Source organism: Bactrocera latifrons, unplaced genomic scaffold (assembly GCF_001853355.1).
Source record: "Bactrocera latifrons isolate USDA-ARS-PBARC rearing strain unplaced genomic scaffold, ASM185335v1 scaffold_138, whole genome shotgun sequence".
Classification (NCBI taxonomy): domain Eukaryota; kingdom Metazoa; phylum Arthropoda; class Insecta; order Diptera; family Tephritidae; genus Bactrocera; species Bactrocera latifrons.
In genome coordinates this window covers 638,499-651,043 of record NW_017534830.1, presented here as the reverse complement: position 1 = coordinate 651,043, position 12,545 = coordinate 638,499, and the positions used below count along the sequence as shown (strand labels likewise).

General features: G+C 34.4%; 1 protein-coding gene across 4 annotated transcripts in view; it reads right to left on the bottom strand.

The window, feature by feature from the left end:
* Nucleotides 1–8,779, bottom strand: part of LOC108965276 (aldehyde dehydrogenase, dimeric NADP-preferring) — a 25,556-nt gene extending 16,777 nt beyond the window's left edge. Inside the window, exon 1 of one of the 4 annotated variants that reach the window (XM_018927559.1) lies at nt 8,419–8,779. The gene's annotated coding sequence lies outside the window, so the exon portion shown is untranslated. Of the gene's footprint in view, nt 1–5,101; nt 5,301–8,418 lie in introns of those variants that run through there. The other 3 variants (XM_018927562.1, XM_018927561.1, XM_018927560.1) reach the window with 3 other exon arrangements.
* Nucleotides 8,780–12,545: the final 3,766 nt, after the last annotated feature.

Genomic DNA, 12,545 nt, shown 5'->3' with positions numbered 1-12,545 from the left:
ATCATAAAAATTACGGCTAGTTATTTTTATAATGATGTACTTTTTACAATCGTTGAAATGTTGAAAATTCTTAACTCCAAAATTTTATGGAAATAAAAAAATATGTGTCCAATATTTTAGCTCAAAGCACAAAAAAAAAGTTGTTGCCAATAGCTCTCTCTGCATATATGTACATATGTATCTCTTGATATAATTTTCTGTTCTCTAAGGGCCTTGCGGGGACGACCACTTCTCCTTCTGTCACCAACTGTAGACATTCGGGAAAAAATTATCAATAGTGCGGTAAACAAACATTCTCGAAATATTACGTTTTTTGGGAAGCTCGATTTTCTTTAGTTTGGTATTCCTTTGTTAATTAATATATGATACAAATATTATATATGCTTACAAATTATAATAAAAATTAAGGTAATGTTTCTGCAAATATGTTTTGTTTTATACATTGCAAACTTTTTATATAATATGTTGGAAATTTGAATTGTAATTTGAAATCAAATCTGAACTGGTAATTATTCAAGGTGGTAGGTAAGTGGGTGATAGCTTTTCTTGTAGGATAACCCTCACGGGTAAATAGTTACGTCAATGTGTTGATGTACTGTAAATAGTACAGGTCTCCCTATTGATTGGATAACATCAGGTGTCAACCAACAAATAGTAAAAATGAAATTAAGTTGTAATACGTTTCACAAATAAAAAAGTTTTCACACAACAACTTGATTACGTGAAAATATCTTCACAAATAAAAATGTTTTGCTTAAGATAGGTTAGGTTATAAGATCGTTGTTATCAGGGTCTTTTTTTTTACCAACAACTATTACATATATCATATAATAAGACCATTTTACACCGACAAAGCACTATCACAAATTTGTTGAGTCGGCTAATATGTATTACTTTCTATAAGCAATTAGTTCAGAAGATCTTTTCCTTTTTACTCAAAGCCAAATGGCTTTCCCTTACAAGGACCTCATTTTGATCGTTCAGTTTGTATGGTAGCCATATGCCATAGCAGTCCGAAACCAGTTGTTCAACAGATGAGCGCGTCTTGTGAATAATAGGATGTGTGCGAAAATAAGGAAAACTCAGGGACTAGAGTTGCTCGAGATTAGTTGCGTCTAATAGAGAGCATCTGCAATAGTTTCGTCCGACTGCAAGAGTTCGAAGTACACTACGCGACGCTGATCCCACCAAATGCACGGCCTATGGCATGTTCCTCGTCTTCCTTTGTCAAATTTTTGAACTTATGAAACAATTCTCGACACGTTCTTTCACTAATGCAACGTTGATCATAAATGCTTAAAATTATTTGACGCACCTGAGTTGAGCTACGTAAGCAAATTTTGAATGAAGCGCAAAAAACAAATTCCCCGCAAATGACCCTCTGTAATTGTAAACAACCGAGATTTGGTAGAGTCTCAGCTGGCTAAGTAACGTTTCTGATCGTATTTATTTACCGATTTGCAATGCTGGCGCCACTTATGGGAAGAGGTAGTTTTCTATTTGTACGCCTGATATAATATCTATAATATTCTATTGTTGAACTTTCATCAAAATACCGTATTTTTTAATCTCATGTGCGCCTAATATTTGCACTGCACCTGAGCGAGAGAACATATAAGAGCATATAAGTATATATTATTTATATATATTTTAACTTTTTCTATTTCAGCTGAGCTGATACACAACATACTACATACATATGTATGTATTTAAATGCATTTACAAAAACAAACAATTTTATATTAGCAAAAACAACGCGTCAAATATAATAGTATATGTCCGAATGTACGCAATGGTACTTAGCACAAATAGAATATTTAAATTGTATTAAAAATGCATAAATATTAAACTGCATACATTCATGACCTTACGATGATGAAAGAAATGTCGGAGAAATATGTACGTACATCTCGTATACACCCAACTCCTCCTTTACACGGTAGATACGTTCCTTAGAAATCCGTGTAAAAAAAACCGTGTAAAATAAGAGGCGTTTCCAATAGCAAAATGGGGGATACGTTCCATGTCATTTGATCTATTTTATTGAGCATTAAAACTTGAAATACATACATAATTCATACTGTTGAAAAATTGGTAGATTAAGCAAAAAACAAAAGAAATCTGTTAATCCTTTTGATAGCATTTATGAGGATCGGCATAAGGCTTGAAAAATGAAAATTTTTATATATAGTATATGGAGCCAGAATAATTCGTTTCCCAAATTAAAAGAAATGGCGACATTTAATTAAATTGCATGTAAAATTATACCTTCACTTAATTTTAATATGAATTATTCGTTTTATTTTGTAATCAATTTAAATTTAGAACAGTTACCAAATTTCTAATCAAAAAATAAGTACGGGAGAAAATAAAATTTTATTCCAAATACCGGATTCAAAAAAGAGATTCTAAGCTTAAAATTTAAAGAAGGAAAGAAATTTAAAATTAAAGTAAGAAACGGCAAAGTTCGCGTAAAACCGAGCATTTTCGACTCTTGCAACTTACAGGGATTAAAGCCGAGGTAATATCTTCAGCTATATAGGGCTTGTTAGTTATATGGGCTCTAGACGGTGTAGCAGGAGTCTAGTTTTTACACGATTTTATTCATTCTAAGCACAAATATTCACCGTTATAAGAAAACACGTACGCTCAATTTTATTAATATAATCCATATATTGGCCCATATAGTATGCGGTATAATGTCACGCGAAAGTTTGAAAGCCTTTATGTTAGATGTTTGGGGCTAAAAGAAATACTGACTTGATTCAAACTATTTTTTATATACAGAGATACTATTATCAGGAAAGGATTTTCTCCGAATTTAATTAATGGGATCCACATATTCAGTACCCAGTGGCTTGAACAGTTTTGGTTACATTTGAACAATTTTTGGCCGTAAGGTGTCATACTATCATGGTCATACTGCACAGTTTTATCACGTTATAATTATTGCTCTTGATTTGATTGATTTAAGGAAAGTGAAATAATTAAAAGAAAATTAAAATTAAATAAATAAAGTCCATTTCGGGTATAAAATTAAATGTGTATGGCGTACAGTTGCGTTAGGCTTAGGCTGTTTAGATTTATATTTATATAACCCTATATCTATCCCGATTACTTTTATGTGTTATAACTAACCGTTAATTGAAAAAAACTCCTCTAAATTATTTCCGTAGCATTAATTGTGTGTATTTATAATGAGCGCCTATAAATATGCAACAGTTTTGCAAATATGCTTATAAATCATTGAAAATATTTGTAGAAGTGTGCGTGCGTTTTGAACTTTCACTAAAAACAACTTTCTGTGTGTGTGTGTTGTGTGTCGTTTTATAATTATACATATATGTTTTTGTACTTATATTAATGAGTATTAAATACATATTTGCAAATACAAAATTTGCATGTAGTAAATAAAATAGTTAAATAAATTGTTAGATTTTCGACAAAAACATACCAGTGTCACACCAAAAAAGAAATAGTACCTTGTATTACGAGGATTACCTTTTATATTTCGAGTTTAGAGAGCACAAAAAAAAAACGAGTGATCCAAGTAGGGGTCCTTTTTTTAATAGCCTTTTTTTGACAGATCACGCCTAAGTCGCATTAAGCTGTCATGCTATTTTTGTTCATTATTGTTTGGCATTAATCACGGAAAGACTAATGCCTGAACAACGTTGACAAGTCGTTCAACTTTATTACGGAAATTCATATTCTGTAAAGAATGAGTTTTCGAGCACTTCGCTCAATCGGCATACTGAGCGTACTATTCACAAAACCATCTCCCATCTTGAGATCCAGTATTTATTATTGGACAATATTCGAACGAATAGGTCACGTCCAGCATGCAGTGAAGAAAATATAGCAGCCGTACCAGAGGGTGTATGCGAAGACCATGGAGAGTCGATTCGTTCGCAGCAAGTCGGACTGGCGTATGAAATGACTTGGCGCATTTTACGTCGAGATCTTAAATAGAAAGCGTACAAAATACAGTTTGTACAAGAGCCGATGCTGCTCAACTTTCTCAAGCGATATCTCTTCGCTCTTTGAAAGTTCCAAGAAGATCCAACGTTTTCGAGCCAAATTTTGCTCAGCAATGGGGCCCATTTCTGGCTCAATGGGTAGCGAGTGATCTTGGCGATATTTCATTTCAACAATATGTCACCACTTCCCATACTTCGCATCAATCAATGAATTGAGAGAACAGGCCTTAAAGTAAAACATAACGCGGGTATTCGCCAGTTACCAGTTGAAATGCTTCAACGAGTCATCGAAAATTGGGCTCAACGGATAGACCATCTGACGTAGCCTCGGCCAATATTTGAAAGAGATAATCTTAAAAAAATAAATGCGAAAGAATGTTATTTCAAATGATAACAAACATTCTCCATCAAATTTGAAGTTTCGGTGTTTTTTTTTTAAGTAGGGATCCTCGAAATAGAGCATTCTTCGAAAATCGCTTTATTATTTTTCTAAAACTGTCGATTAAGATGTATTCAGAGTTGCTTGCGCAATTGTTGAAGCACCTTTGCTACCCTGACTGAGTAATATCTAAAATATGTGGTGGTTTATAAAGTGGGTCGATCTGAATAATGTCTTCTTAAGTTCGTATGACAGCTGTTATAGTTATTGGATCTGAAAAATTTCTTCGGGGTTTGCATTACTGATTCAGGCAATAATCAATACCAAATTTTTTGAGGATATATCGTGAAATTAAATTGCATATATATAGACGAACATGGCTAAATCAATTTAGTCCATCACGCTGATTCATTATATATACACTTTGTAAGATTTCCGTTGTTTCATTCGTGGCAAACTTAATATACCCTATTCAGGTTATAATAAAAGCTTTCTTTCGATTCTGTTTCAAAATTGTATGTACGTGTTGTTTTAAAAGCTGTTGACTCGCTTTATGATTCATAATTTTTTTGTTTTTTTTTAGCTCACATTATTACGTTCATTCCCGTGTATATACTATAAAACTATTGTTTAGAAAACAAATATTGTTGTAAACATTTTAAGACGATGAAACAACACACACACATATATATGTATACCCGAAGTATACACTATAATAACTTAAAGTTAGTAAAACACTTACGATTTGATGCGCTCACACACAACACCGGGGTCAAGTATAAATATTTGTTTACACTCAAAGTAAATATGTATGTGTACGGTCTACAAAACCAGCTTGCATGAAGTCGGAATGAAAACTAAATTGCAATGAAAACTTTTCTATTTTCTAAATAATACAATCACTATTTAAAGGGCTTAACAATTCAATTTGGAAGTACTGCAAATAACACAAAGGGCTCCCACAATTAGCAAAACGCTATTGGCTCCACATTCCTTGCAAAAATGGCAGCTTGCATTAAGGGCTCATTATATGTACTCTTATACATATATGTACGCATACTTGTTTAGAATTCAATGTTTATTAATATTTCATCGAGCCGCTCCACCGGCAGGTGCACAGAGGTCGTCGCGATTCCATATTTGTTTTCGTACTCGCAGTTCTAAGTGCCATTAGGGCGCAAAACGGCAAACGATTAAAATACGCACTTGCAGTTAATATATGTTAATATAAAACATAATTCATACATACTTACTTATGCTTACGATTATTCCAAAGCTCCCCTCCCACTTTTTACATATGCATTTTTTGTTTACATAAGAATTCTAATTTGTCAGCTGATATTAATAATTTATAACTAAATTTATTTCATTGACGTGGATTGAATCGGATTATAGATACCATACTTTGTATAAATATATGAGACTTAATTTATTGAAAAGCACTTATGTTTTGTGACGACGCATTAAAAATCTATTTCTTAAAGTCTTTGGTTGTATAAAATTTTCAGAAAGAAATTGTAAGTATTATTAAAGGGTGATCATTTCGAGATTCAATACTTTTTGAAAGAAAAAACACAGAAACTTCAAATTTAATGGGAAATGTTTATTACTATTCGAAAGAGTTTTTTTTTGGCATTTATTTTTTGAAGAATCTTCTTCTTCCTCTTTACTGGCGTAGACACCGCTTACACGATTATAACCGAGTTATCCTTTTCAATGGAGGCGTTTTTCGTGGCGAGTCTCAAACCCAGCGCACAACCCTCGGGAAGGATGGTTCGCCTTCTCACTTTAGCTTGCCTTTAAACGGATGTTTTTTGGCTACACAGAGGATATTTGGTCTAAGACCGGAAGTCGTGTGGAGTTTGAGCCATAAGTAAAATAATCGTTTCTGGTCATTTCCAAGTGTATGACAACCATAGAACTTTCCTCACTTGCGTGAACTTCTACACATCACTGAAGCCTTCCGAAGATTATCTCTTTCAAATGTTGACGGCGATTACGTTTCAGATGGTCAATCCGTTTAATCCAATTTTCGATGACTTTCGACTGGTAGTTGGAGAATGGCATGCATAGTGTTTGGCTTCAAGGCCTAATTCTTGATCGACTTTAGACTTTTACTTATCCCCACAGGAAAAAGTCTAACGGCCCAAAACGATGAAATGCTCTTGAATCTCTTTAGGTTACTCTTTGTCTTAAATTCAGCAATTGTGCTTGCTTACATACTCATTGAGCCCGAAATAAGTTTCATCGCTGAACAAAATTTGGCTCCAAAGACTCTCCACGGTGTTCGTTTCGGCTGCTACTGCGTGCTGCATGTCTATTCTATCGAATATTATCAAATAATGAAGGCTTGGTCTTAAGGTGATGGTGTTGCGAATCGTACACACAATAGGCCGATTATATTGATCATAAGTTAAGTAAAGCATCCGAAACACATTCCTAACACAACGGAATTTTCATAATAAAGTCGAGCAATTTGTGAACGTTGTTCAGGGGTAAGTTTTTTCATTATGAAATGCCAAACAATACTCAACAAAAATAACATAACAACTTGACACGACTTACTCGTGATCTTTAAAAAAAAAAAAAAAGAATATCTACTTGGATTACTCTTTATAATTGCAACAATTATTCGGACGTCTTGAAAGAAAGCAAGATTTAGGTATCCCACATAATTTCGTCATTCAAAGTCAAAAACTAAGGTTCATGCGTTTGATAACAATATTATATTACCCAGATGACGTCGAGAGGGTGTTTTGAAATAACAATAACTTGTAGAAGTTTTTTTTATAGCTTTTAAAGCTGCAGCGAATATAAAAAGTCGTAAATTTTGACGATCGGTGAAAAAGATCACTCCTACGTCATTAATATATATTCTTTAATGAAAACAAGACAGAAATTATCGATAAAATCTATTGACTGAAATGTCTACAGAAACTGCGTTTATGAGCTGAGCCAAGGATTTCGTTTTCAGTTTACAGATGAAACTTTAGGTTGAAATATGCTTTGCAAAAAAAACAACAACAATACACGTGCGTAGTCATGAATCGCAGTTCTGTCTGTAAAAGTAGCTTACACCACACTTTGGAAAATTTTATATTAGCTACTAACTTACAACAAGATTACTTAAGTTGTTGCTAATATTGTATGAGCCATTTTAAAATATTAAACATTGTTATAATAAATCATAATATGTTTTTCGAGGCGTAACGTATACTTCTAACATTGTTGATTACTATTTTATTAATTTTTATGTTGTTGTAAATTAATTATCAGGTTAAGGTAATTTTTAGTTTTCGATATCGAAATTAATTAATTTTTATATAATACTATTGACTTGTGTTATAAATAACCTGTTTATAAATTAGCCGATCAAGGTTTAACCATTTAGTAGCGCAATTCTCATAAGAGTATAGCTTTCAAGCGCACTTTGACTACTGAAATATGCCTTTGGGCAGATTTGTTTGTAAAATGCTTTCTCATATCTGATATTGCAAAGACATTTTTATAAATTTATAAAAGTCAAACGCTTGTTTTTCACTATGCTGATTTTTGGTATTTTAATTTTATTAGGAATTGAGATTAAACTTCCAATAAGCGCCAAAATGCAAAGTTGAAAACGCACGTACTTGAAAACAAGTTCACACACAATATATATTAAAATATTATAGATTTATCTAACTGATTATTTATTTGTTAATTTGTTTTCTTTATTTAATATTATTTTACTTTACTTCATATTATATTATTTTACTCTATTTTATTTTATTTTATTTATTAAACTGCCAATAAGCGCTAATATTCAAAGTTAAAATAACTTCACACACACACAAATCAAAATATTATATGATAGATTTATCTAATATATTGTTTTTTGTTTAATTTTTTTCGTTATTTAATATTATTATTTACTTTACTTCATATTATTTTATTTTACTTTATTTAATTAATGTTATTTTATTTTTAAAATTTTCAACATTTCTCTACTTAATTAAATATATTAGTTTGGATGCGTACAAATTTTAATACATACGCACTTATGTATATAAACAAACATACATTTGTTTTTGATGTTTTACGCGTACTTCCGCACTTCCGCCGTTTTTATGCAGTAAACCTTTTCTGCTTTCAATTATGTTACACTTCGTATTCTCTGTTGTTGTAACACGGCTCTAGCTTGTTTATTTACATACGCCCAAATCAATTCGATACTATGTGAGACGAGTATTTATTTTGGTTTTTTCATTCGTTCAACTTCGCAATATAACAACTTTTATCTAAAATTCAGTTACGCACCCGCGAAAAAAAGCCTATGCGAAATTAGACAAATTACCAAATATTGAAGCAGATGAGCTCCACTTTATAGCAGCGCTAAAAATGAGCAGCTCGTGTGCACCGATAACTGAAATCAAAACCTCACTGACAGCCTTTTGTTTCATGAACAGGTGATAGAGTACGAATGAGCGGCGTAAATGGGACTGCAAATATTGAATGTAAAGGCGAGCAGCGGCAGCAGGCTACTACGAAAAGGCAGCAACTTTAGACGATATCAAAACAAAGCTCAAAACGCCGGCAAGCGCGTCGATGACAACTCATACATATGCATATTTAATTTAGTCATACGTGTATTTCAATTTATATAGTTACAGCAACAAATATAAACAAATAAACATGTGCTTGAGTGCGGAGTGCGTGTGCTTGTGTTTGTGTGCAACTATGGGTTTTACTAACGTTGCCATAATCGTTTGCTGATTGCCCATAAGAGCGTTAGTAAAATACTAATACTAGATGCAGAATGCGTACGATATTGTTCAGACTGCGTCTTTGCGCCCGCTTAGACAACGCTTTCGGCTGCTTTGTCTTTGGCTCTGCGACTCCCTCAGTTGACGCGCTGGACGCTGCCCTACTTGAAAACCCGCCTTACTTGCAGCAACACGCACGTTGCGGTGGCGAGCGCGTGCATAAACAAGCAATTGGATTCACTACAATAAACTGTCACTCAATAAATCTATCCATCAATTTATTCTGCCGCCGAAATGGCTTTTATGATATGCGCAGGCGTACATACATACATACATACACATGGGTGTAAGCGGTATATATTATTAAGTGTGTATGCAAATCATTTTAAACAGCTGTCACTGCGGCTGACCTCCAGTTTAATACTGGGTTTTATTGTTCTTCTATAACATAATCGTAATTATGTATATACATATACATACATACATATATGTACATACTCATAATATATTATTGATTTTTTACCAGTTGATTTGCTTACTTATTGCACTTCTGTATTATATGTGTATATACGCAAGTGTAATTTGAGCTCAAAACGTATTTACCAACTTCAACTAAACTGAAGTCCTTATTGCAAGCTTTCTGTGCTGAATTTATTTACATACACACATACATAAAGACCATTATTTTCTGTGGAGTCTTTATGTGATGGTGGGCTCTAGAAAAGAGCACACTTGCAAAGAAACTCGAGAGCCTTCAACGGGCGTCGCTCATCATCATGTGTGGTGCACTAAGGTCCACTTCAACCATGGCTCTTAACGCCAACTTGCACATATTGCTCGTGGGCATTGCCGTAAGGTGTATGACTGCAAAAGTTTCCAGTGCCTGAACACTCGGAAATCCTCATTCACTTTGATTTCATACCGGATCAGTCGCCGAACTGAACTCTGGCGAGGAAGTTGTGAGTGGGAAGAAGTATCTGGAAGCGAGGGGCAGCGAGCTTCTTTACGGATGGGTCAAAGCTTGGGGGAAGGTTGGTGGAGAAGTTTGCCGTCAGGCGTAGTCTGTACAAATTCGTATTCGTTTTGCTAATTTATAAGTTCAAACCCATGACTTCTTTTTTTTTTCTTCACAAAGGATTACTTATAAATGCCACGTTCATGTTCGAACCTGATGTATTTTTATGGGCCATTAATTCCGTATATAATATGCCATTGAATTTCAGTGTGCTGGGGAGGACTTTAGGTGAGACATGATTGATGAGATGATCATTGGTCGACAATCACGGGTCTCTCATATGTACATACATATGTGTATCCAAATAAATCTTAAGTGATTTTGAAGAGTCTCTTTGCCCATAAATACATAATGGGTATACTTACTGCAAAATGTATTAGAAAATCTTCAAAGACGCGAAAAGAGTGAAAAAGACTTCACAACTTTGTTTACAATTTTTGCACCCTGTAAATACAGTACAATCTCATATAATACCACAACATCGTTGAGTAATGTAACCACAATGTATGCAGGGTTACGAAAGTCCACTATAACATCTTCGTTGCACGAATTCGTCCAGTCGTTAAGTACTTAGTCGAAAGTTTTACAAAGCTTGAGTGTACCCGAAGACCGTGGAGAGTCGGTTCGGCGCCGTTCGCAGACGCATTTTCCATTAAATTTGAAGTTTCTGTGTTTTTTCTTTAAAAAAGAAACCTCGAAATGAATCACCCTTTATAAAAGACCCTCGTAATCAATCACTGCACCTTTTCTTTTTTCAAATTATATTTTCTAAATATGAAGTCAGACAGATATTTTAAATTGAGTTATTTATTTGTCTCTTACTGTACATTCAAAATTTATTCGATATACTTTTTATTTCATAACCTTCTTGTTACATACAAGTATTTACATATATACACACGTGCATAGTACGCATAAAGTGTTGTTTAAAAACTCTGCAGATTGACGAGTATCGTCGACTTACCGTGAATACAAATTTTTCAAGCACACCGCTCTTTGTCATACATAGCAATCAAACGTACATCAGCGTATTTATGCATGCATAATACTTGCTTGCATATAGTAATTTAACAGCACACCTCGAACATACTATACATGCATAGGTACGTAAGTTTGTATATCTAAAAGTAAAACAAAAAAGTAAGTTAGTAAATAGTCACAACTTGTTAGTTGATTTGATTTAATTGACTGGGTATTTATATATAAGTGATGTAGAAATGTTACATGCCATGACAGTTTGAATTAGATGCGATTAACATGGTATATAAAGAGTGTGTTTGCAAACATAAAAGTACAAATGTACGAGGTCGGTACAATAAGTAATTGGCGCATTCTCGTACATGGTATCGAACTCGTCGTTAGAACTACCACGGAGGATAACGTGACATAAGTAAATTGTAGGTCGCGGTAGGCGTCTCTAAAGACCGCGTACATTTAGGTTAGGCCGATTCTCTGGGATCGCACTTGGACGGCATATCAGTTTCGGTTTTTGCCTCCTAGTTCGTCGAAGGTAAGACTGCTGAGCTGTTTTAACCTTAATCTTGCACGGCTGGAAAATGGAGGAGAAAGTGCCTGGTTGTTTACATTTCACCTTCCTCCTTACAACTTGCCTCAAACAAGATTTTTAGCCTTACCGCATGAATGCACCACTTCTGCGATGAACTTCACTAAGGGCAAATAGTTCAGTAGATCCCTGAGTTCCAAAAAGGCTAGAAGAGTCGCGATCAATGCCTGTTAAGCGTATTTTCTGCAAAGTCTATTGATCCTGTGCATGATAAAAATGGAGATCTAACTTATTCCCATTCTGATAAAAGCGGGGCAATAATAGCCTTAATAGCAGCCACTTTTGGCTGAAAAACACTATTGCGGGGTTCGGTACCCTAGAGCTAACTAATTGTATGAGAGGTCCATACTGAGAACTGCTCTCCCACTGACCTTCCTTCCAAGCTTCGACCTATTTAATTGCGCCTCTGCTCCAGAGACTCCTTCCCTTCCACATATCCCTTGTTGATATGTAAACAAAGAAAAACTTCGATCTGCGACAAAGTGATCCAAGTCTTCAGGAACTATGGACTTTACGCAGCGGACCTGTCCTATCTGCTGGCAAAGGTGATTATTATCGCTTTTTCGGATGCTAAAGGTAGTGTCAGCGTGACTTCTTAAAAGAAGGGCAAAATGTCTCAGGTCCCTACTATGCCGAATTATTTCGCGAAAAAACTGATTTTGTACCATCACAACGCATCTACTCATTCCTCCGCTATTGTCGGGACCAAATTGATCGAACTACAGCCATCGTAATTACTATCCAAAGTATTCCTTGAGTTTCAAAAACCGGAAATTTAAGTCGAAAGAGAAAATCTTTTCCATAGGGAAAATTATTATTTCGACGGGTTAAAGAATTGGGATCGCTGAGACAGGTTTTAAACTAA